At 39.6% G+C, this 24351-nt stretch overlaps 1 long non-coding RNA gene across 5 annotated transcripts in view; it reads right to left on the reverse strand.

The window, feature by feature from the left end:
- Positions 1-24351, reverse strand: part of LOC139039533 (uncharacterized) — a 75005-nt gene that overhangs the window by 45725 nt on the left and 4929 nt on the right. For 3 of the 5 annotated variants that reach the window (XR_011492875.1, XR_011492873.1, XR_011492877.1), the window contains exons 2-4: positions 10061-10149; positions 9727-9924; positions 423-9234 (exon numbers count right to left, since the gene is read on the reverse strand). This is a non-coding gene — a long non-coding RNA (uncharacterized lncRNA). Of the gene's footprint in view, positions 1-422; positions 9235-9726; positions 9925-10060; positions 10150-17186; positions 17284-24351 lie in introns of all 5 variants that reach the window. The other 2 variants (XR_011492876.1, XR_011492874.1) reach the window with 2 other exon arrangements.

A 24351-nucleotide genomic window follows, 5' to 3' on the forward strand; every position in this document is an offset into this window, starting at 1 on the left:
TTTTGTAATAAGCAGGTTACCTAGGAAGCAAAATGTTTCCCTGAGTTCTGTGTGCTGCTCTAGCAAATTTTTCAAACCTGAGGAGGAGACTGTGGGAAGCTCTGATTCACAGCCGGTTGTCAGAAGTATAGGTAACTGCCTGTGCTTGCAACTGGTGTCTGAAGAGGGAGCAGGAGGACAGTCTTATAGGACTGATGGTGGAACCTGATGCTATATTTAGGTACAACAGATAGAGTCAGAATTGAACTGAATTGAGTGGGATTCTTCGACACCCTGCTGGTGTCCAAGAATTATTTAGTGGTTTGTGGGGCAACTCCCAGCATCCTACCCCCATGTGCATACACACACACACACACACACACACATTGCAATTGAGTCCAAGAACTTGACCTATACATAACACCCATGCTCCTGCCTCTTACCAGTAGTGTGATCTTCCAAGGGTATTTGTCCATCCAAGCCTCAGCTTCCTCTTCTGTAAAATGGATCTGGAAATGCTAGCCGAGAGCTAAGAAAAACTAAGAAGAAATGTATGAGAAAATGCCTCACAGTCCTCAATGGTTGCTACATATTCTCAATAATGCAAAATGTTTGGTAAAATTTTCCACACAGATTTTAAGAAAGGAATATGTTCAAATAATGCAATGATTTAGCACACACTCAAATCTCTTATAGCTTACATGACTGTATTTTAACACAAGGAGAGTATCTTTTTAAGATAAACTTTTAACTCTGTATTTATAAATAATGCCCTGATAAAGAACAACTCATTATCCGTCTTCAAAATGGCCTAAGATAAAGGAAACTGCTTTCAGGTTAAGATCTGCTTCCTTAGTGGTTTATGGGGAAACTCCCAGCATACTACCCCAGTGTGTGCACATACCACGTGATCTGAGCCTACTCTTCTCAAATACATAGTGTTCCTTTTATAATTTGGTGCTGAAAAAAAGTCCTCATGAGAAGAGGCAACAGGCTCACTAAGTACTCAAGTGTTTTGTAATTTAAAGATCTAGCAAGTGTAATAGGCCTTAAATAATCTTTCCAGGAGAAACTTTGTACTGTGTTTAGTACTGTGTTTACCGGGATCATTTGCTTTAAAGCTGAATTTGCTGAAAAGCCTCAGACACAATTTTTAACAGTGTCCGGAAGCACTGTAATTAGGCAATTAGTGCTTAATGACGTAGAAGGATGTAGCTCTACTCTACACAAAATTGAAAGAAAGGTACCGCTTGAGCGCTTCAGACCACAGAGGCATGCATTTTCCACTGTCAGCATTACAGGTGTTTTGTCGCTATTTTTCAATGGGCAGCTTTTACCTAAAAGCAATCGGTCAACATTTAGAAGCAAAGATGCACAAACAGGAAAAGAGAGTTTTGATTTTCCTGTTCTTTGAGGAGTCAAGTGGAGTGCATGGCGTATTTACGTGTTTGGTGAGCTTGCTTTTGCTTTTTCCTAGTCCTGTTTCATGCACAATACTAGGATGAAGGATGTTTTAGAATCCTATAGCTTTAGCGCTTTGAGAACTTTCCTCCTGTATGGAGGCTAAGATTTCTGTAAAATTTAGAAATTTGGGGAAATGTTTTCTTAAATTCAAATGTTATTTCCACCAGACCAATGTGGTGACGTTTTGAAATATTCAATTAAGTAGACACCCGCCCAGTGCCATGCACTCTGAGACACCAAGAATGTAAAAATGACACAGGTATGAGCAGGAGGCTTTTACTCTGGCATTCTTGGTGATGGGTTTTTATTATAACTACAATCCTTTATACAATGAGTTCATACAAAATTAAGATTATTCTTTTGTAAAGCTGATGTGAAATGACCTTTCATGGATGAATTGTTTTTCCGAGAATGACATCAAACAGATGTAGTAATTCATGTAGAAACCTTTAAAAACAAAAGGACTACTTGTTTCATGAGACAAACTGATTCAGAAGCAGGAATCAGACTAGTTCTGGCTTAAAATCCACCCAATCCATCCAAGGACTAATAGGATGGAAATGCACCCAGAAATGGGCCCGAGGTGATATTTAGTCACAATGATAACTATGATTAAATAAATTCAATTAACTAACATATGAATAAAAGAAAAAATGGACTTTCAAGTACACTTAAGAACTTAAGCATCCACATAAAGGCCAGAGAGCCAGGGTGTAATCTCAGCTTTCATTTACTCACAGTATGCCTCAAATATTTGCAAACCTCCATTTCCTCACCCATAAGCTGGACATAGTAATGCCTGTACTTCATTCAGAACATAGGTCATTAATATGAAAGCCTTTTATGAATTATATATACCTTACAAATGTGGGAAAGTTAATTGGCTACCATTAGGGGTGCCTTCTTATAACTACATGTATTTACTTTGAAATAGTAGGAAGCTCCCAAGTACATAAGTCATCTTAGGGATATACTTACCCTCAGCTCCACTGAAGCAAACTTCAGATGGTGCTGACTGTGCCCAATAAAGGAGAGAAATGTGCTGAATTTTAAAAATAAAATCAAGAAATTAAATGTCCAGACCTATTCTAAGGCAAAAAGTAGAAACTCAATTCCTGAATTAGAGAGCATGTGCTCAGAAACAGAAGATAGATGCAGAGAACAAACACAGTACTTCTCTGATCCAAACCCCTCCTGTTATTCTTCAGGTGAAGGGTTCAGGTTTTCATTATCCAGCTGGGACCTAGAAGGACATTCATGGGAATATATTCTTCTTGAACTGCTTTCTAACGCCTGTCTGCTTCTTGAACTGCTTTCTAACGCCTATATCCAATTCCCTGGAGAGTCTTATTTTTTCATTAGGATTTTTCAAACTAATTTTGAATTGAAAGACTGCTTTGTTTCCTCTGAATGATTAGGTAAAGTAAGTATGAGTGGATATATCCCAGTATGGAAGCCAATGTATTGATCACATCATCCCTTGAAATTCAGACCTCTTTCAAACCAAACTATAACACAGCTTTACGTGACATCAGGGCTCAAACTCAAGATTAAAAGTTGAATTGCCCTTCTGATGACTGTTTCTGGGAACTGAACACCTAAACCAGCAGTTCATTACCTAAAATCTATGGACTTTAGGGGAGGAAGTATGTCAAGAATGCTTCAAAAGAGTATGTAAATATATTTGTAAATATGAGCATTTTTCTGGGGAGATGACCTATTTCTGTCACTAGACCCTTGGGATGATCTAAGACACACAAACATGAATGAGGATTGTAGGCCTACCAAAACTCCTGTAAAAACTGCATTTTTGTATGCCTTCTATCCTATAAAGGACAACTTGGCAAATGATCTGCATAAGCTGCTGCTCTTCTCTTATGTAAGTATTTTTTTTTAAACTTTGGCTTAGCTCTTTAATTTCAAGTGACAATAAAAAAATTGTGCATTAAACTGAATCAACCAGCAGTTCTTCAGCCAGTTCTGGGCTCTAACTCAAGACATTGCTCATCTCAGCCTTTGTTGGCACAAAGAAATGAGCGTGAAGGTTCTTTTCACCCTATTTTTAAGATTAAAAGATTTTGGAAATTATTTCTCTGATTGATACTTATTGACATTTTAATGAATATTTTTAAAAAACATAGGCCACTTACTCCCCTAGCAAAGAAATCATGGCTGTAATGAAAGATTCCAATTAATAAAGCTGTCTCCATTGCTTCAGATTAACACTGTTAAAGCATCAGTGAATTAAAGTTAAAATAAGATTCTCTGGAAATGCAGCAAATGAAGTCTTTTTGGATTAAGAAAAATATATCTCTCCCTTTCAAAGGCATTTCCTTCTTGGCCTGTACATGGAATTTCATAGAACCTGCAAATTATAATAACTTAAACCTATGAGTTTTAAAAAGAAAATACTTTCAAATTAAATATAAGGAAAAGTAGCTCTACAATTTAATGTTTATCTTCAGAATGACAGACTGCTGTAGTAATTACTAACATTGGTATAGGACTTTCCTAGGGGAAAATCTTTTTCCAAAATTTTATCTCTACTCAGTGTTCACAATAACAATGTGATATTAACGCTATCCTTCATATCATGAAGGAGGGAATAGATTTCACCTGTGTTCTGATCCAACATCTTCAGAAGATTTTCTCATTTGAATGCTCCTGTCATCAATAGTTTATGAACTTATCTCAGAGTTATCCAAATGGCTAGGAAGATATATCCTCTATTAACTCACTTCAGTCATTGCTTGAAGGCTGCTTGGGGTGGTCGAGTGGGAGTGACATGGAGCTGGACTCTATGGTCCTTGCCCCGCAGGTCCCCAGCCTCTGTAGAAAAACTTTAACTGAGGAATAAGGTTAATCAAAGAAGTGAGAAAACGCAGAAACAAAGGAAAACAGTCAAATGAGACCAAATAACGAGTTTAGTCATTAAATCAAGTAAAATCAAAATCTTTAGTTCCAAAACAAAAAGACCTTTGGTTCCTTCTCAAGTGTGACAGATGATATTCTGAGCCATGTGCTGTGAGCTGTCTTATAGATACTTCCACCAGGTAGAAGTTAACTACAGGAGGACTAGACTGAAGCCATGACATAATATGCAACAATTCTGAGAACTTGTCTCTAAGAAATGGAAACAAACCATCCTGGAATGAAAGATTTAACTATACTTAAACCACTCAAGATGATGCTAATCAGAACACTGCATGACTAATATCAAGATGACTGCCAGAGCTGACTGTGCTGTTTTGGCATATAGCCCCCTCCCTCCATCTATAAAAGCTCTTGCCCACTGACTGTCAGTGGGGAAAGTTGGCCTTTAGACAGGAGGTCACCCTCCTCCACTTCCCCGCCAGGCTCCTAAATAAACCAAACTTTCCTTTCCACTAACTTGCCTCTTTATTTGCTTTTGAGTGGTAAGCAGTCATTCTACCACTTTCAGTAACAGGAAGAGGGTACATGGCTGATGGTAGAAAGAGACAAGAAAGCCCAAGGGCAGAGTCATAGTAAGCTGCTTTCTTTTGGAGTCTTTTGGGTCAGAGTACATGAGAACAATGAGTGCGGAAGGAATATAAGCAGGGCAGGAATAGCATCTGCTACTGAAATAATCTATAGGACAACTGACCAACACAACCATGAAAAGGGGAGTGAGGAAAAGCTACTATTCCAGATTAAAGGAGACTTAAAAAGTCTTCAGTGAAATAAATTGGCAAGTGGTTTGTTTGGATCCTGGTTTAAACAAACCAAAGTTATTTTAAGTCATTCAGGAGAATTCTCAGATGTTTTGCAAGACATATTCAGGAAATGTTTTAAGTCTCACTTTGTGATGTAAAAAGTAAAGACTCAATGCTTAAAAAAATTGCAGAATTTTTGCAAGGGCGTAAGATGAATAATACACACTTCCCTGGTAGCTCAGTGGTAAAGAATCTGCCTGAGATGCAGGAGACTCAGGTTCGATCCCTGGGTTGGGAAGAGCCCCTGGATGAGGGCATGGTAACCCACTCCAGTACTCTTGCCTGGAGAATCCCATGAACAGAGGAGCCTGGTGGACTGCAGTCCATAGGCTTGCACAGAGTTGGACACGACTGAAGCAACTGAACCGCAGGAGCAGCAAGATGTACAATACAAGCAAGAACATTTCAGGATGAAATATCAACATAATAAGAGAGAAGAGGACCTACAATTCTGTTGTGAAAAAAGAGAAAACCTATTACTTTCATTGTGACTGTATTCCCCGTGGGATGGTCATACACCACAGCCTGGAGAAACTTGGGTTTCATTATGAATTGATCTTTCATAACTGCACTTCAAAACACTAGGAAGTGGAGTGAGCACATTTGCTGCAAGTGACTAAAATTAAGGTTCATGTATTGGTTTTTAAATACGGCCCAGCACTAAGACTCTGAAGCAATTTTCAACTCTTATCTCAAATTAAAACAAAGAAAATCATCTCTTTAGGGAAAGTGTCAATGGAGATAATGTATCATTTTGTAATCCTCTGTAGCTACCAAGGCACCTGGGAGATCAAAGCTCTCTGACAAAATCCTTGATAGAAGCACAGTCTTAAAGGTTTTGCCATTTCTTGACTCTAAGCACTGAGATAAGCTAGGCCAACTGCCGTATTCAGCTAACTACCACAAATGACTTCACCCTGTGGCCAGTTTTGCTGAACTTCAATGACAGTTACAAGGTCATTGAAAAACTCTTAAAAGGGGAGAAAAATAAAAGAAAAACTCTCACTAAGAATTCAAGGCTTTTTTTCCCCTACAACATGCCATAGGTTTATGTACATTGACTTCTAAGCAAAATTATAAGCAAGTAAATATTATAGATTGTAGATAGCAACATGGTTATTAAGCACTCTATCAGAAATCATTGCCTTGAAACAGCTTGCCATCCGCAAGGTATTGCAAGGAGAATCTCACGCCTGGCTATGAATAGATAACATCTGGTCAGATTTCACTCTACCTTACAGTTCACAAAAATAATGTGCATTTAACCTCATCTCTCACTACACACACCTCTTCTCCAACATTGCATTTCATCCTTAGGCTTTGTGGAATTTCTATGAATTCTTTGAACTTGGCTTGCTCGCCTCTCATTATCCCTTAGGCTGTTCTGCAGTCACCTCACCAAATGGGTAGCTCTGATTAACCCTTAAGATCTCAACTTTGATGTCACCTCCTCCATGAAAACTTCCATATATGCTCTACCCCAAGTTGAGTAACTCCTGTCAGCTCTCATCACTTCCTGTCTCATAGCACCCAGGATGCTCTTTGCTTGTCCCTATATAATTCTGAGGCCCACAGGAACAGCAACCACATATAACTCATTCAACACTGTATCTACAACAGTTAGCATAGTGCCTAGAAAACAGTAGCCACTCAATTACTATTCATATGGATGAATAAGTGAGTAATAAATTAATCTTAAAAACACAGACAAGAAAATAAAACAGAAATCTGACCAAAAAATAAAGTATGATCTGGAAATCCTTGTCTTGATTATTTAGAGCCTCCGATTTCCTTATTTCTCAAAAAATCTTATATCTTGATGATGCAGGTGTTGGGGAGAGGGAAACGCATCACCTCTCTGTCACCACCTAAGCACAGCATCACTAGCGTTAATCATAAATCTCACATCATGGAAGGTTTTCCAGGCAGTGCCCCATGCGCACTGTGCTTTGTGAATTCATTCGCCTGATCCTCCCAACAACCCCGTAACAGACCTACTAATATTACCTTTTACAGATGAGGAAAATGAGGCACAGAGAGGTTAGTTAACTTGTAGAAAGGTACACAGCAGGGAGTCAGGATTTAAATTCAGATGTGGATTAGCTGAGAATAGAAGCCATCTCAATTAAATATAAGAAAAAAGGTTTTAGCATCAGGGGAATGAGAAACATGGATAAATTTTATCATGGTTTAGTTTCAGAATTGCCTTCCTCCATCCTGTTTAGTGTAGAAATTGGATCTATCTGGCCCACTAATAGCAGTCAAGAATTTTGGAATGAAAATGAAAGAATGAAAATCTTCTTCAAAATAAAAGAAACTACAATTTCAAAATACCATTTCCAGCTATAATTTCACCTTGATTTACTACTAAGTAAATAAATCCAAAGAGTATTTAAATTCTGAGTATTCTTTCTTGGTCCTGAGGTTAATATTGATACTGGCTATTATAGAAAGTTAAAATAAACCCTTGCCTTGAATAAAATGTTAAGAACAAGAGAAAATAAAGTATCAGATGGAGATGGTATAAAAAGTCATCTATTAATTGCTATTAACATTGAAATTTGGGAAAGCTATTAGAACCTATTTCGTCCAACCTCCAACCCAGGGTAAATAATGATACTACGAAAAATTGGTTCAACTTTCTCAAGTAATAATTTTACTATGAAAGATTAAAAGTTCCAGAGTAGAATGCTGTCTGCATGGAGATCATCACATATTTCACAGAAATAATTAGAGGCCACATCAACTGCCTCCCAAACTAAATTATAAAGGGAAAAACCTAGGGTGACAATATAATGAAATATGAGTCTGTATTATCATATTCTTTTAATTGGGCTAAATAGGCTGAATAGCAACTTTGTTTCCTGTGAAGAACATATTCCAGGAAAGTACCAATAACTTGGAACAATGTAGAGGGCTCATTTCAGGTCTCTGGCAGTTCATAACTAATTAATATTTAATAAAACTCATAATTAGCCAACATCTAAGATACGTCAAGACTACATGGTAGGCGAAGACACGGAGAACCAGTCAAGAAAATAGCACAGAATTTAGTTGGCAAATTATGAAAAATTAAAATATAGGTGGTCCTTCAGACAGATACTCATTCCTGCCATTTTACAGATAAAAATAATAAGGCCCAAAGAGAACAGATGACTTACCAAGATCACAAGGCAAGTAAAAGGCAGAGTTAAAATATCAGTTCAGTTCAGTTACTCAGTAGTGTCCGACTCTTTGCGAACCCATGAATCGCAGCATGCCAGGCCTCCCTGTCCATCACCAGCTCCCGGAGTTCACTCAAACTCATGTCCATCGAGTCAATGATGCCATCCAGCCATCTCATCCTCTGTCGTCCCCTTCTCCTCCTGCCCTTAATCGCTCCCAGCATCAGGGTCTTTTGAAATGAGTCAACTCTTCCCATGAGGTGGCCAAAGTACTGGAGTTTCAGCTTCAGCATCAGTCCTTCCAATGAACACCCAGGACTGATCTTCAGGATGGACTGGTTGGATCTCCTTGCAGTCCAAGGGACTCTCAAGAGTCTTCTCCAACACCATACTTCAAAAGCATCAATTTTTCGGTGCTCAGCTTTCTTCACAGTCCAACTCTCACATCCATACATGGCCCCTGGAAAAACCATAGCCTTGACCAGACGGAACTTTGTTGGCAAAGTAATGTCTCTGCTTTTTAATATGCTATCTAGGTTGGTCATAACTTTCCTTCCAAGGAGGAAGCGTCTTTTAATTTCATGGCTGCAGTTACCATCCACAGTGATTTTGGAGCCCCCCAAAAATAAAGTCTTACAGTGTTTCCACTGTCTCCCCATCTATTTGCCATGAGGTGATGTGACCAGATGCCATAATCTTAGTTTTCTGAACATTGAGCTTTAAACCAACTTTTTCACTCTCCTCTTTCACTTTCATCAAGAGGCTTTTTAGTTCCTCTTCACTTTCTGCCATAAGGGTGGTGTCATCTGCATATCTGAAGTTATTGATATTTCTCCCAGCAATCTTGATTACAGCTTGTGTTTCTTCCAGCCCAGCGTTTCTCATGATGTACTCTGCATATAAGTTAAATAAGCAGGGTGACAATATACAGCCTTGATGTACTTCTTTTCCTATTTGGAAACAGTCTGTTGTTCCATGTCCAGTTCTAACTGTTGCTTCCTGACCTGCATACAGGTTTCTCAAGAGGCAGGTCAGGAGTCAAACTACAGACTGAACCTATTGCAATTGCTGGTATTGTTTTTGACCTATAAAAAAGCTAGAAGAAGAAGGAGGGAGAGGAGGAGGGTGGAGAGAGAGAGAGGAAGAAAACAAAGAGAATCTCCCTACTTCTAGTCCAGGTTTTTGTGTTTTTTTGTGTTTTTTTTCCCACAATACACCAGGTCTCTGGTGTCTGCAAAACTGTTGCATTAGGGGTTGAGGCACAGAAAGATGTTGATGTTGGGTCTCAATTACAAAAAACAGCTTTCATCTAAATAATTAGAAATTGACTCTGAGTGTTGGGAAAGTGGGAGTCTTTCCCGGTGACACAGTGGTAAAGAACCCACCTGTCAGTGCAGGAGACACATGAGATGTGAGCTTGATCTCTAGGTCGGGAAGGTCCCCTGGAAAAGGAAATGGCAGCCCACTCCTGTATTCTTGCGTGGATAATTCCTTGGACAGAGGAGCCTGGTAGGCTACAATCCATGGGGTTGCAAGAGTCGGACACAACTGAGTGACTGAGCACACATGCATGCACTGGGAAACTGAAAGAAATAAAGTTGAAGACCTTTCCATTTAAAGAATAAAATAACCAGGAAAGCAAAAAATAAATGGAGAATGAATGTCATTATATATGGGCTCAAATAATGCACCAGTTTACAAATCTTAAAAAAGAATTACCTTTAAAACTATTTTGAGCACAGTCTGAGGGTTGGTAACAGTAGTTCACCATTTCATTTGAGCTTCCCTCCAAGGTTCCCTGGCTCCACCTAGTGCCAAGCAATTAAAAATTACAGGATAAGCATGACTTCTAATTCAGAGCATACATTGCCAGTTTCTTCTTTTCCTTAGAAAAGCAATCTGGGAAATTATTAGCCTCTTCTCCACAAATAGAAACTGTGAAGCATTTTAGCTCCTTGCAAACCTCAGTGTTTATAGCAACCATAGACTGTTGTATATATCTACACACTCATATCCTGAAAGAAATTCAGCCCAATACACAATTCATTCTTTCATCCCACTGGCATTATTGAATTCCAACTTTGTACCAGGCACTGTACAATGAATGGGCTAGGGATGAAAAACAAGACCTAACAGTCTGGTAGTGAAGATAAACAAGGAATCAGATACAATAGAGTGTAATCAGTATTTACAGCCTGAATTGAATTTTAAGAACGACTTTTAAGATGCCCGTGAATGCTCACAAGCAGACATTTGCCTCCACACTTCCAAATGAAGAATTAAGGAGAAAGGCAGGCAGAAATAACAGCCTTGTGATAGCTTGGAAGCACAGACTAGAAGGCCTTCAGGGAACTGATTATAGTAGGAGGCAGAGGCACAATTATTAAGGAGTAGACTTAATGATTCAGGCTGAAGCCGGAACAGCCTGGTTTAATCTCAGTTCTTCTCCTTTACCCCGTGTGCCTTGATTGTCTCATTCATCAAACTGAGCCAGTAACCATGTCTCTCCCATAGGGTGATTGTGAAAATGAAAGGAGTTAACACAGAGAACGCACTTAGAAGTGCACCTGGCACAGAGCGAACGCTCAACACTTACTGGCCGCAACTATTTTGGGTGGAGTATAAACTCATAAGGGCTGAAAAGGGAAGCAGTCATCAAGTGAGGTACAAATGGAGCTGAGACTCCATCTCCCTCCACACACGTTCTGTAGGGGAGCCAGCCCAGGGATGCCCAGGAAAGCTCCCAGACAGACATCTGACTCCATTCTCTAAGGACTCTGGGGGCGGGGGGGAGTCTAGGGAACCAGCTGCCTCAGAGGTGATCACTTTGACCTTTCAGCCCTAGTATGAAGGAAAATGCTGCCAGCACCTCCCGACATTCCTCAAAGTTACCAGAGCCTCAGTGGTTATATGAGACTAAGAGTCTCAACGTAGAGACCTTCGTGGTGCCTGCAGTCTCCTTCACGTCAGGACAGAGGATGGTTGACAGGGTGGACAGAGATTGTGAGAGAAAGACCACGCATGGCTCACTGGCGCTATCTCATTTTTGTCTGCCTTTTTCTTCTGATGTGTCTTGCCTCTCTTGGTATGCTCTCGTCTCCCATCCACCAAGGGTCTAGGAGGAAAAGAAGAGGAGAAAATAGAAAAAAGAAGAAGGAGGAAGAAGAGGAGGACAGAGACTAATATTTTTTTGTTATTTATGTCCTCAGCATCTACTATGTACTAATCTCATTTAATTAGCACAATGTCCTATGAGAATTTTGATACTATTATTATCACGTTTTACAAATGAGAAGACAAACTAAGACCCAGGGAGATAAAGTAGTTTACCCAAACTCACAGAGCTGACATGTGGTGAGGTTGGGAGTCTAATATGTCTAAACCACCACACTTACAGTCTTCCATGTACCCTTATGCTTTCTGAAGGCCATCAACATAATGGGCCAACTAGGTTTGCCTTCTTCATGAGAGGTTCCATGCTCCAAAATTCTCTCTCCTCCTCCCCACCCAGAACACTGTCTAAATAGCTATTCTTTCAAAATACATAGGTAATTTAAAAAAAAAAAAACTATAATTTGTTGTTTTTGTTCAGTTGCTAAGTTGTGTCCAACTTTTTGCTGTCTTACGAACTGCAGCACGCCAGGCTCCCCTGTCCTTCACTGTTTCACAGAGTTTGCTCAAACTCAAGTCCATTGAGTCGGTAATGCCATCCAACCATCTCATCCTCTGTCGCCTCCTTCTCCTGCCCTCAGTCTTTCCCAGCATCAGGGTCTTTTCCAATGAATCACTTTTGAATGGATTGTTAATTTGAATTTTTCCTAAATAAAAGCTAAAGAAATTTCATTTTTTCTTGAGAACCCATACCTTATTTAGTAGTTATTGGCCATAAATATTCTTCTGGAGTATAATTTCTTATCTTCATTATCCTCAACTAATACCCTTAAAATTAAAACCGTCCTCTACTTCAAATATACATATTAGCCTTCTACAACTTCATATGCAATGAAGTTTTTGTGCTACTTCTCCTGGGAATAACCTCATAAGCCTCAACTTTACTACAGAATATAAAGTTATCCCTCCCTCCCTCCACTATAAAAATTCAAGACATCTCTTAACATGCACAATCCTTTCCTAGAAGGACAAAAAGATCAGACTTACAGAAGAGTTAAAGAATCCCATTTGGAAGAAAAGAAAATGAATAGTTCAAAATTTAAGAGAAAGAAGAATTTTGTACTTGACCCTAAGAATCTCTATATATTACTTTTTTATGCTAATAAAAACATAGATTTGTGTTATAAGAGCATTTCCGGTCTCTCCAAATCTGAGCTACAAAAATAGAAAAAAGAAAATGGAAATAAGTATCAAGAATGATTACATGAAACCAATAGCTTCACAAAAATCATAGTAATGTAATCGATCCAAAACATTCATCTTGCAATAGGCAAGGTCACACTCTTATGTCCACCCAATACACATCAAGATAGCTTTGTTCTGCAGGTGCTGCTGCATCTATCACGGAGAACCCAGGCAGGCAATGACTAGGCAGGCTTTCAAAATTGGTTTCTTACTCTAAATTTAATTTGACTCATCAAGTGCATTATACACATGTTTGCTCATTTCTCACTTCTGTTCAAACAGCCTGAGTCACTATTTTGATTTAAAATTTGCAAAATAAATGCTGTCTGCAGACAGCTAGCAACTTGTCATTGTTGTTTTTATAGGTCGAGTTTCTTAAATAGAAATGAGTTCTGTAGATGCCCAACCACTTGAGTCAGAAATGTTTTTATAGCCCCGTTTTCTTAGACAAAAGAAAGGGGTTTTCCCTTAATATCACACAAATATCTTTAAAGCCTTTGGTGCCCTGCGGCACACCCCCTTGGATCACCTCTGATGTCGGCCAAGTAGCAGGGGACAGCTCCGTGTAACCTCAGACTCAGCTCATCAACCCCCTGGTGCATCTTCTTCCTTTCTGCCTCAGAACCTTCACGGACTCTGTGCTGCACAACCCGGAAGTGCCCCTGAGCCCCTGGGGTCAATCCTCAAATAAGAAATGGTCACTTACCAGGTGATCTAGGAAGTCAGGGAGGGTAGAAAGGAATCACCCAAAGGGTTGCCTAGGGTGAAACTTGCAGATTCTCAAGAGTTTTCAGGGGAACCTAGGCCCCTATTGATCACAAAAATAATTTCATTAATGCCCTCAATTGGATTTCCCTACTTTCCTGTCAATCTTGAAATCACTCCACAAATAAGCTACTGGCACAGAAATCTAAGTTTCAGATTCTGCTTTCTGGGAAGCCAAAATAAGACAAAATGATTCATATTTTAATTATAAAGATGTCAAGTCTTAAGGTCTGGTTAGTTTTTGAAAAATTATAATGCTGGATCTAAATATACTGCTCTTCATACTGTGCGTGTGTGCTAAGTTGCTTCAGTTGTGTCCAATACTTTGTAACCCTATAGACTGCAGCCTGCCAGGCTCCTCTGCCCATGGGATTTTCCAGGCAAGAACACTGGAGTGGGTTGCCATTTCCTCCTCCAGGGGATCTTCCTGATCCAGGGATCGAACCTGCCTCTCTTAGTTCTCCTGCACTGGCAAGTGGGTTCTTGACCACTAGCACCAACTGGGAAGCCCCTGTAAGTCAGGTTTAGCCACATGTAAAGAAAAAGAACTTTGGAATTCTAAACTATGGAATTCTGAACTATGGAATCACTGACTGAAAAATAGACTTGAATTTTTGGATTACTTCTCAACCCACAAACTCAGGGCATGAAAAAATCTTTTCATTACACAAAGCTATCTGTTTTGATGGGAATTTGTCCAAAAACAATTTGTGCTATTATAAGTTTAAACAAAAAGATATGTAAGGAGCATTAATTGAATTGTCTATTTTAAGGGGGAAAAGTATCTTTTGAATGGTAAAAAGATAGAGATTCTTCTTAGGAAACAATTTTTGTTCATTCGAGACTATCAATAGCCAAAAATAACCTCTGAGGCAAAGGGGAATCCCCAGAAGGCTGCTGAACAAAAATGCTTTGTGGATGGAAATGTAGGGCAGGTTAGTGTGTGGAAATGAAAATGGACTTTCCTCATTAATAGCGTTGGTTTCATTCATTCGATAATGAGTGCTCTGCATGAGCCAATATCTTGCTAGGTAAATGAAATAAATAAAAATGCCCCGTCCCTATTTTCACTGAATATCTGTTTCTAGTGGGAACACAGACAATAAACAAAATATAAACAAAAACACATAGCTAGAAATTATGATAGGTGCTAAGAAGAGAAGTATAAGGAAGAGACTAAATTTAGATTACTGTCAGGAAAGAACTCTCCAGGGAAGCAAACTGTATGAATCCTTTAAGAAGGAGTTAGACAAAGAGTAGGAAAATGAGAGGTCTAGAAAGAACACTCATGTACTAATTTCACAAGGCAATAAAGAGCTCACTTGATTTATGGATTTTTTTTTAATTAATGAGTAGGAATGTAATAAGCAAGGCCAAGAGTGGCTCATGATGCAGCTTAAGAAGTAGGTAGAGACAGCTTTGTAGCTCCTTAAAGGCCATATCAAAATGCTTGGACTTCATACCAAATGCAGTGAGGATTGTAGAAACTATCCTGTCTAAATTTAAGCCAAAAAAAGCAGGGGGTAGGGGATGAGAGGCTTCTTGGCAAAGAGCTAATCACATCATCTCTTCTTGACCATCAGGGAATTTACTGTTAAAACAGTCAGTCTTGATGCTGGATATCATAACTAACAGGAAACTCTGCCCATAGAGATTTAACTTTGTGTGATTTATCTCCATCTAACAGAATAGGGTTGTAAGATGGATCCAGTGCAAGTCAGTAGATCTGTATTGCAAGTGAGAATGAACGTGGTGAGATGTATTAAGCTCCTGGGACTGAGATGGGGATCAATCAGAGTGCAGCAGTGAATAGCTGTCTTCTGTCGGGAAGACAATCAGAGCAAGGGCCATGCCCCAGGTCGGGGGTAAAGACAGATGAGTAGAGAGGGAAGGATCTTAACAATTATTTAGTATCTACCAGATACTAGGTGCTATGCGAGTTATCGCGAGATTTCTTGTAATCTTCACACCCACCTTCTAATCTAAGCACGGCTCACCTCCATTTTAGAGATGAGGAAAAGGAAAGAGGGATCAAGTCATGGACTCTGAGAATACAGCTGAGAAGGAGCACTTCACCATCAGAAGTAAAGAGATTAAAAAAAAAAAAAAACCCATGCACCTAGATCTTTGTCTTATATTTCTAAACTCTTCAAAATGTCTGTCTAAAACAGACCGTCAGGATCTTTTCATTAGTTGGTGAATTGACCAGATTGTGGTCATCCTGTAGTCTTTAAAAAGAGGTCATTGGTGGCAAATAAACAATGAGCTCATTAAAAACCACTTGTGAAACAATCAGGCAGGGGATTTTGTCTGCTAACTGTGAAAGTTGGGGGTGGGGATTTGGCTGCAGAAGGTGGCGAGGGCCAGCCTATCACCCAGGGCCAGAGCAAGTTTGTCTTCAGTTTGAAGGTGTTAAGAAAAACAGGCTCCCCCCCAAAAAAATAAAATTAAATTTTAAAAAAACAGGCTCTCCTGCGGTTACTACATCCGGTAGCTTCTTTCAGTTCTCCTTTAAAGGACACAGGCAATGAACTGCCGCTAGGTGTCCTCAAAGTAAAAATAATCACGACTTCAAAAGTACTTTAGAACCTTTAAGAAGGAACGTGACTCAAGCCACCTGTTTTCCTTTGAATGACTGTTGCAATAAACCTTTCTCTGGGCTAAACTCAAAAGAAAAAAAAAAAAAAAGAACATCATGCAGGTTCTTTGACTCCTCTGTGCTAAGGGAGAGCGCGGCATTTACTAGTCAACCAGGAACCTCTGACTGCTGTGAATGATACGGAGTTCTGTAAAGAAAAGGACATTTCAGCTGCTGACTTTCATTTCCAATTAGATTTTGTATTACTCTGCTTCAGACAAGCAGACCAAGGAGACTTTCAGTGGGAACACTGTTCTCGCCCAAACCTAACAGTCTTCTGGAGAGCTCTTCAGAGTAGAAAACACCCAGGGGCCAGCTTTCCCTTGGCTCTGAGCTCCTGAGCAATTTCAAGACTACAGAAACTGCTCTGGAAGATGTTTAAGGTCAAAACACCTTAAACCTTAAATTAGGTGAACTTCAACAATTGCCTTTGTTTTCTTTAGTTGTAGCATGGGCAAACAGAAAATTACTGTTTGGCAAAGTGTGCCGTCATCAATCCGTCCTTTAAGGACACAGACTTCGGGTCCCATCACTGGGCTTTGCAGGCTCCGAGTCCTCACCCTTCTCACTTTCCCTCCTCCCCTGCTCTTGACCGTCTCTACCTCTTCTGTCTCTCCTCTTTCATCTTCTCCCTCTTTTAAGCATTTTTACTAAAAAATCAATTCCCTAATGATGGTCTGCTGTACATGCAATACAAATAAGTGTCTGGTTTTAAAAGTCAGGAAAGGGGGAATAACAGAAGAGGAAAGGGGGAAAATTAGAAAACAAGCAGCATCTCAATCTGTACGTGTGCAAAACTAAAGAAGGAAAATTAGGCTTCCAAGGGGTAGCGGTGCTGATAGAAGCCATAGAGAGCTCCCTCCTTCGTCCTTCCCCTCAGATCTGGATTTCTATATCATGTTTTAGGAATTTCTAATCTGACCACAGCCAGGTGACTCATATCCACTGACTGACTGTTTAGGCTTCTACAAAACACCTGGAGAGATAAAACTGACCAAGAAAACAATCTCTCATTCCACATTAGCCTTTCAAGGTGAGTAGGGGAATTTTCAGCATTTATTTGCATTTTGTTCACCAAAGACTCACAGGCTTTAATCTTGATTTCAGACATAGTTGTGTCTGACAGTCGAAAACAGTTTCCAAATGAAGTGATAAAGTGGCACGGACTAAAGCTTTCTTCTGCCTGGGGAAGGAAATTAAAATGAGTCAAAGATTACTTTATTTGAGGCCAGAAAGAACTGAGGTTTCTGTGGTGGGCATACCCTGTCTGCTGGCAGAAGTTTGCCCTTTGCCCCTCAGACCAACCCTCCCCTCATACACCTCACTGGGCCCCAGTTGCATTTCAGGGACATGTCTTCTTCTCTGTCTACCTCAAGGATAACTGAGATGATCTTTGTGATTAAAGTCTTTCTGAAAGCAAGCAATCAGGGAAAGAGAAAGTATGATCCACAGAGTCTAATCCATAACCTCCATAACCTAATTGTTAACTAAACCCATAGAAATGATCATACACCAGCACGCCTCTTTTTTTTTTTGCTTCAATTTTTTTTTCATTTATTTTTATTAGTTGGAGGCTAATTATTACAAGATTGTAGTAGTTTTTGCCATACATTGACATGAATCAGCCATGGATTTACATGTGTTCCCCATCCTGAACCTCCCTCCCACCTCCCTCCCCATCCCATCCCTCTGGGTCTTCCCAGTGCACCAGCCCTGAGCACTTGTCTCATGCATCCAACCTGGGCTGGCGATCTGTTTCACACTTGATAATATACATGTTTCAATGCTGTTCTCTCAGATCATCCCACCCTCGCCTTTTCCCACAGAGTCCAAAAGTCAGTTCTGTACATCTATGTCTCTTTTTCTGTCTTGCATATAGGGTTATCATTACCATCTTTCTAAATTCCATATATATGTGTTAGTATACTGTATTGGTCTTTATCTTTCTGGCTTACTTCACTCTGTATAATGGGCTCCAGTTTCATCCATCTCACTAGAACTGATTCAAATGTATTCTTTTTAATGGCTGAGTAATATTCCATTGTGTATATGTACCATAGCTTTCTTATCCATTTGTCTGCTGATGGGCATCTAGGTTGCTTCCATGTCCTGGCTATTATAAACAGCAGCATGTCTCTTCTTTTTGTATGAGAATCAGAAGGGAAAAGGAACCAAGAAAATACTTTTCTGAAACTCAGGAGTCCTGAATTTAGAAACCCTAGAAGTAGAAGCAAACCATACACACAAAGAAATAACCACCTATTCAACTCTTGTGTCTAAGAGAACAGCTAACATCAATCAAGCACTTAAAATATCCCTGGCTTGGTGCTAGGATCTCTACACACTTCAATTAATTTAATGATCTCAACAGCCCTACAAGATATATATCAATTTTTAAATTTAGACATAGTTGACAACTTTGTGTAAATTTATGGTGTACAGCATATATAAATACACATTTATATATTGCAATGTGATTACCATTGTGTATCATTATTATCTCCATTGACAAGAAAATTTTTGCTCAGAGAGATTTAAAATTTTTTTTAACTAGACAGCAATTTCTTCTGACAAAATTTGACTGAAGTCCTCACACTGTCTGAGAGCCTTGAAAACTTGGGAATTAGGAGACACTCAGTTAGCATTTAGATGGGAGATTAGACCATTCATTAATTTTTGAATCTTCAAAAATGGAAATGATATTTCTCATTATACGATAGAGGGAAACATACTCTCTGACCATCCCCTGTTTTTGTCTTTCTCTTTTTTAGAATTTTATCCATATTCTTTCTTAGTAGACCCCACCTACCATTCAATGGCACAGAGCTAGTGGATTTGAATCCAGGAAGATTCAGTTCAGCACCTGGACTCCGATTTCTTTGCTCAGCTGACTCAGCCTGTTGGCAGCTCACTGTGCCCCCCTCCCATGCCACTACTACTGAGACCAAGTTGAAGGGTAGAGGACTGACAATTTTAGAAATATGAGTCCTCTTGTGTGAATGAAGAGGAACAACTGTGAAATGACAAAAGAATGGAGCAAAATTACTCCCACAGCCAACTTCCATTAGAAACTAGCCTGTCTGTAGTACTATATCCCATTTGAAACACATTCCCTGAGTTTGGTATAACTCAGTGTGTGCCAAGGTTCTGAATGAGAAAACAACAAAAATTTTATCATCCAACATCCACATCATCCACATCATCCAACCAAAAGATTCTATATTTCCAAAATTATCTGTCTGCCACTGATTGGAAATGGAAACAATTGGTCCTTCAAGACAAACAGTGTAAGAAACATTTATTTCATTAGGATCTTTGTAGGTGTCTCCACGTCTCCCTTATAAGGCCTCAGCAAAACCTAACTTTGTTGTCTGCCTCTCCACTAGAACCTAAGTTCCCCAAGGATGAGACTGTTTTATTCACTGCTCTACCCCTAATTCCTGATGTTCAATGAATCTTTGTTTAATGACTAAAATACACTCATTTCCCAGTAAGAAATGCCCAAAGTCTTGTTTAAGAGTTGCTCTGGATCACTTGGAGAATGGGTCACAGGACCCAAGTGATGGCAGTCTTCTGTCCCCAGCCTGCCTCCTCACCTTCCTGTCATCTATGTCTTGCCACTCAGCCCAGACCTTCACCTCCCCAGGAGGACAGGTAGGAGAAATTATTTCCATTTCATTTCCCCAGATGAGCTTCAGAATCATTTGGGCATATTTTCCAAAGAGTTCCATTGAGATTTTGATTGATGTTATGGCAACCCACTCCAGTGTTCTTGCCTGGAAAATCCCATGGACTGAGGAGCCTAGTAGGCTACAGTCCATGGGGTCGCAAAGAGTCGGACACGACCGAGTGACTTCACTCACTCACTCACTTACTCACTCTTAATATATAGATTAAAGATACACATCTTTAGAACATTGAGTCTTCTCACTTGAGCATGATATGTCCCTTTTCTTGTCTTCTTTTATAAATCATAGCAACATTTTATAGTTTTTGTATCATTTCTACATATTTATTGACAAGCTAATTTTAGGATGCTTTATTTTTATTGCTGCTATGGTATATGGGCATCTCCCCATAACCTTTTATTTCCTAATTATTGGTATAAAAGAAGAAAGGAATCATTTTGTGAATACTTATTTTGTATTAATTCAGTTTAAACTTTTACTAATTCTAAGAACTTTTAATTTATTATCTTCAGCATAATATCAGTATCATGTTATCGGCAACTGATCATTTTATCTTCTTCAGCTTCTTTCCTCTAGTTGTATCTTTTTCAGCTTTTTTTTATGCACTCAGCAGAGTGAATTCTTCTTAAATAAACCTTATAAAATAAAGGAAAAATAGAAAGCAACATATCTTCACCTAGATAAAAATTCAGAAAATGAGTCATATGTCACAGCAATTTTTTTGCCTTTGGTCATGCCCCACTGCATGACAGATCTTAGTTTCCTGAAAGTGAAAGTCACTCAGCTGAGTCCAACTCTTTGTGACGCGATGGACTATACAGCCCATGGAATTCTCCAGGCCAGAATACTGGAGTGGTTAGCCTTTCCCTTCTCCAGGGGATCTTCCCAACCCAGGGATTGAACCCAGGTCTCCCACATTGCAGGCAGATTCTTTGCCAGCTGAGCCACAAGGGAAGCCCAAGAATACTGGAGAGGGTGGCCTATCCCTTCTCCAGTGGTTCCAAATGGAACCAGGGTCTCTTGCATTGCAGGTGGCGTCTTTACTAACTGAGCTATCAGGGAAGCCCTGACCAGGGATCAAACCCATGCCCACTGCAGTGGAAGCACAGAGTCCTAACCACTGGGCCACAGGGAATTTCCATGTCATAGCAGTTTAAATGGCGTGGAAATGCTATATTAAGTAAAACCCCCACTGTACACCTAAGACAAATGAAGATCAGAGAGAGTAATTTTCCTTCCAGGTTATTAAGTCTACTTAAGGGAAAGGACTCATTTCCTGTTTTCACTAATTTGTTGCTATACCATGTCTACATAGCATGTCTTCCACATGATTCTTGCTTTTTCTCTTCAAATCTTTCCCCCAAGTAGGCCCTGAAGAACCTGATCTGAGAGTGTAAATAACAATTACAGTAATTTACAGGAATTTCTTATTATGTACACCTCATTAAGTTATGGCAAAATTGTGTATATCCCTAAACAATTCTCAGCCAAACACTGCTGTAACTTGTATTTTATCACAAAATGATATTGCCCTTGTGTACTTATTCTTCATAATTTCTACCATTTTTATCTTCTTTCAAGGAAATATTTGTGCAAATATTTCTGAACTGCCTATCTCTATGGTGATTGTTGTCCATTCACTCAGTCATGTCTGACTGTTTGCAACCCCAAGAACTGCAGCATGTCAGGCTTCCCTGTCCTTCACCATCTCCCAAAGCTTGCTCAAACTCATATCCACTGAGTCAGTGATGCCATCCAACCATCTCATCTTCTGTTCCCCCCTTCTCCTCCTACCCTCAATCTTTCCCAGAATCAGAGTCTGTTCCAGTGAGTCACTCTTCAGGTGGCCAGGGTATTGGAGTTTCAGCATCCGTCCTTCCAGTGAATATTCAGGCTTGATTTCCTTTAGGATTGATTGGTTTGATCTCCTTGCTTCTCCAGCACTCCAGTTTGAAAGTATCAGTTCTTTGGCACTCAGCCTTCTTTGTGGTCCAACTCTCACATTCATACATGAATACTGAAAAAACCACAGCTTTGACTATACGAACCTTTGTCGGAAAAGTGATGTCTTTATTTTAATACAGTATGTTTGTCATACTTTTCCTTCCAAGGAGGAGGTGTCTTTTAATTTCATGGCTGCAGTCACCACGTGCAGTGATTTTAGAGCTCAAGAAAATAAAATCTGCCACTGTTTCCACTTTCCCCCTTCTATTTGCCATTAAGTGATAGGACCAGAAGCCATCAGCTTAGTCTTTTGAATGTTGAGTTTTAAGCCAACTTTTTCCCTCTCCTCTTTCACCCTCATCAAGAGGCTCTTTAGTTCCTCTTTGCTTTCTGCCATTAGAGTGCTATCATCTGCATATCTGAGGTTGTTGCTATTTCTCCTGGCAATACCAATTCCAGCTTGTGATTCATCAGCTCATCATTTCACATGTTGTACCTATATGGTCAGAAGAGGAAACTGGATACCAGAACTAGGTAATGAGCATTTATCCTAACTGAGTGTGTCTAAAGTCCAAGGCATTGCATTGAATAATGTTTTTCCAAGTTTTTTCCCAAAGGTTTGTAGTTACGCTGTGAGATATGACATGCAACATACATTCAGCACTTCTCCAAAGCTCATATTCGAAGCCATCTGTCCTGTTCTCCTGCCCAGTTTAGAAGTGCCTCTGTGAACTTGCAGTTGGAATTCAGAAAGACTCTTTAGGAGTCCATTTGTTTATAGAAAAGAAACTTTCTAAGGAAGAGGAGAGGTACTGCCTTTCAAGAATCTGAGCCTTCAACATGTTAGAAAAATTCTTTTTGGACTGGGAAAGTGATTTCATTGTCAAATTTTTTCACATTATTTTTTAAATATGTCTTTTTCATAAGTTTTTAAAATCTATTTACATTCAAAAAAATCTAAATTTTAGAACTTTACTTTGAGAACTTTTAGTTGTCACCAACTACCTATAGCTACCTGGGTAACTCAGTTGGTAAAGAATCCGCCTGCAATGCAGGAAACCCTGGTTTGATTCCTGGGTTGGGAAGTTCCCTTGGAGAAGGGATAGGCTACCTACTCCAGTGTTCTTGGGTTTGCCTGGTAGCTCAGATGATAAAGAATCTGCCTGCAGTGTGGGAGACCTGGGTTTGATCCCTGGGATGGGAAGATCTCCTGCAGGAGGGAGTGGCAACACACTCTTGCCTGGAGAATCCCATGGACAGAGGAGTTTGGTGGGCTACAGTCCATGGGGTCGCACAGTCAGACCTGACTGAAGCGACTGACCATGCATGCACGCAACTAACTTTAAAGAAAAAAATCCTGCTCCTGCGAGTCACAGTCATTTTCCAGTTTTATGAATTAATTGACTCATCTTTCATTTACCCATTTCTTCATTTTCAAGCATATGTATTAAGCACTCATTGGGTAGGATGTAGGCCCATGATTAGGCACTAGAGAAAGACAGCAGTAAACAACATGTAACACTACCTGTCCCCCACCATCCCATGGGATTCGCATTCTAACAGCAAAGAAAAACCATAAATAGGAATGTGTAAGGCAGTTTCCAGTTTTATGAAGAAAATAACAGAGCTACAGTGGGGAGAGTGATACTGGTGTATAAGGTGGCAAGGTAAGGTATCTTTAAGGTAGTGACTTTTGAAAGGAAGCCTGAAAGAACTGACCACACAAACCAAAGCAATATCTGAGAGAAAAGCTTCAGATAGAAGGAATAAGTGCAAAGACCCCAAAACAGGAGTAATGAAGGATGAGTCCCACTTTTTTTTTTAGGGGACTTAATCCTTAACCTTTTTCGCAATATTTTTGTCATATAATCATACATTTTTAACTCAGGATTGGTGCACACAGTCAAAAGAGTGTCACCAAGCACCTACTATGCCAAAACCAGGCTGATTACTCTAAAGATGCAGACCCTGTTTGAAAGAACTTAAGAGCAGCCTCTGTAAATAGGACAACATAGAACTTGAGCTTCACCAGTCAGCCAGCATCTCTGAAACTGGAGGAAAATGTGCTCTTTTTTGCTTTGTGTAGTCTATGTTTAATTTTTTTTTTTAAGGAACAGGGGAGTATCACTTGCAAAAGAGAAATTGAGGTTTATCTTTCACAGTCTAAAGTAGTCCAGTAGGCCATAAATCAACTGGTCATTTCTCCATTTAATGATTTACCACCTTACCAAAGGAATCTCCTTGTTAGCTTTTTATGAGGCTTATCATCTAGAGCCAGCCTCCAAAATTAGAGGCTAATAAATGATTAGTTACATGTCTAGATGTGCAACAGCTGATTGAGGAGTAATAAAAGATCCCTCCCCCATTACCTTTCAGCTGGGTGATTTATCTGTGTCCACTGGCACAATCCTGTAAAAATCTGAAAATTACTCTGCTAATGTGTTCAACAGAGGTAACTACAGGCATAGGCCTCTTCAAACTGGCTTTGGGGGAATCTCAGTAATCTCATTTGACTGCTTATGCTAATCACATTTTGCAGTCTCAAATTTCTACCTCCCTCTGTTGTCTATAGACAGAGGCAGATATTGGTATTTTTATTTCTATTTATAATTTCCAAA

This window comes from Odocoileus virginianus, chromosome 18, assembly GCF_023699985.2.
Source record: "Odocoileus virginianus isolate 20LAN1187 ecotype Illinois chromosome 18, Ovbor_1.2, whole genome shotgun sequence".
Classification (NCBI taxonomy): domain Eukaryota; kingdom Metazoa; phylum Chordata; class Mammalia; order Artiodactyla; family Cervidae; genus Odocoileus; species Odocoileus virginianus.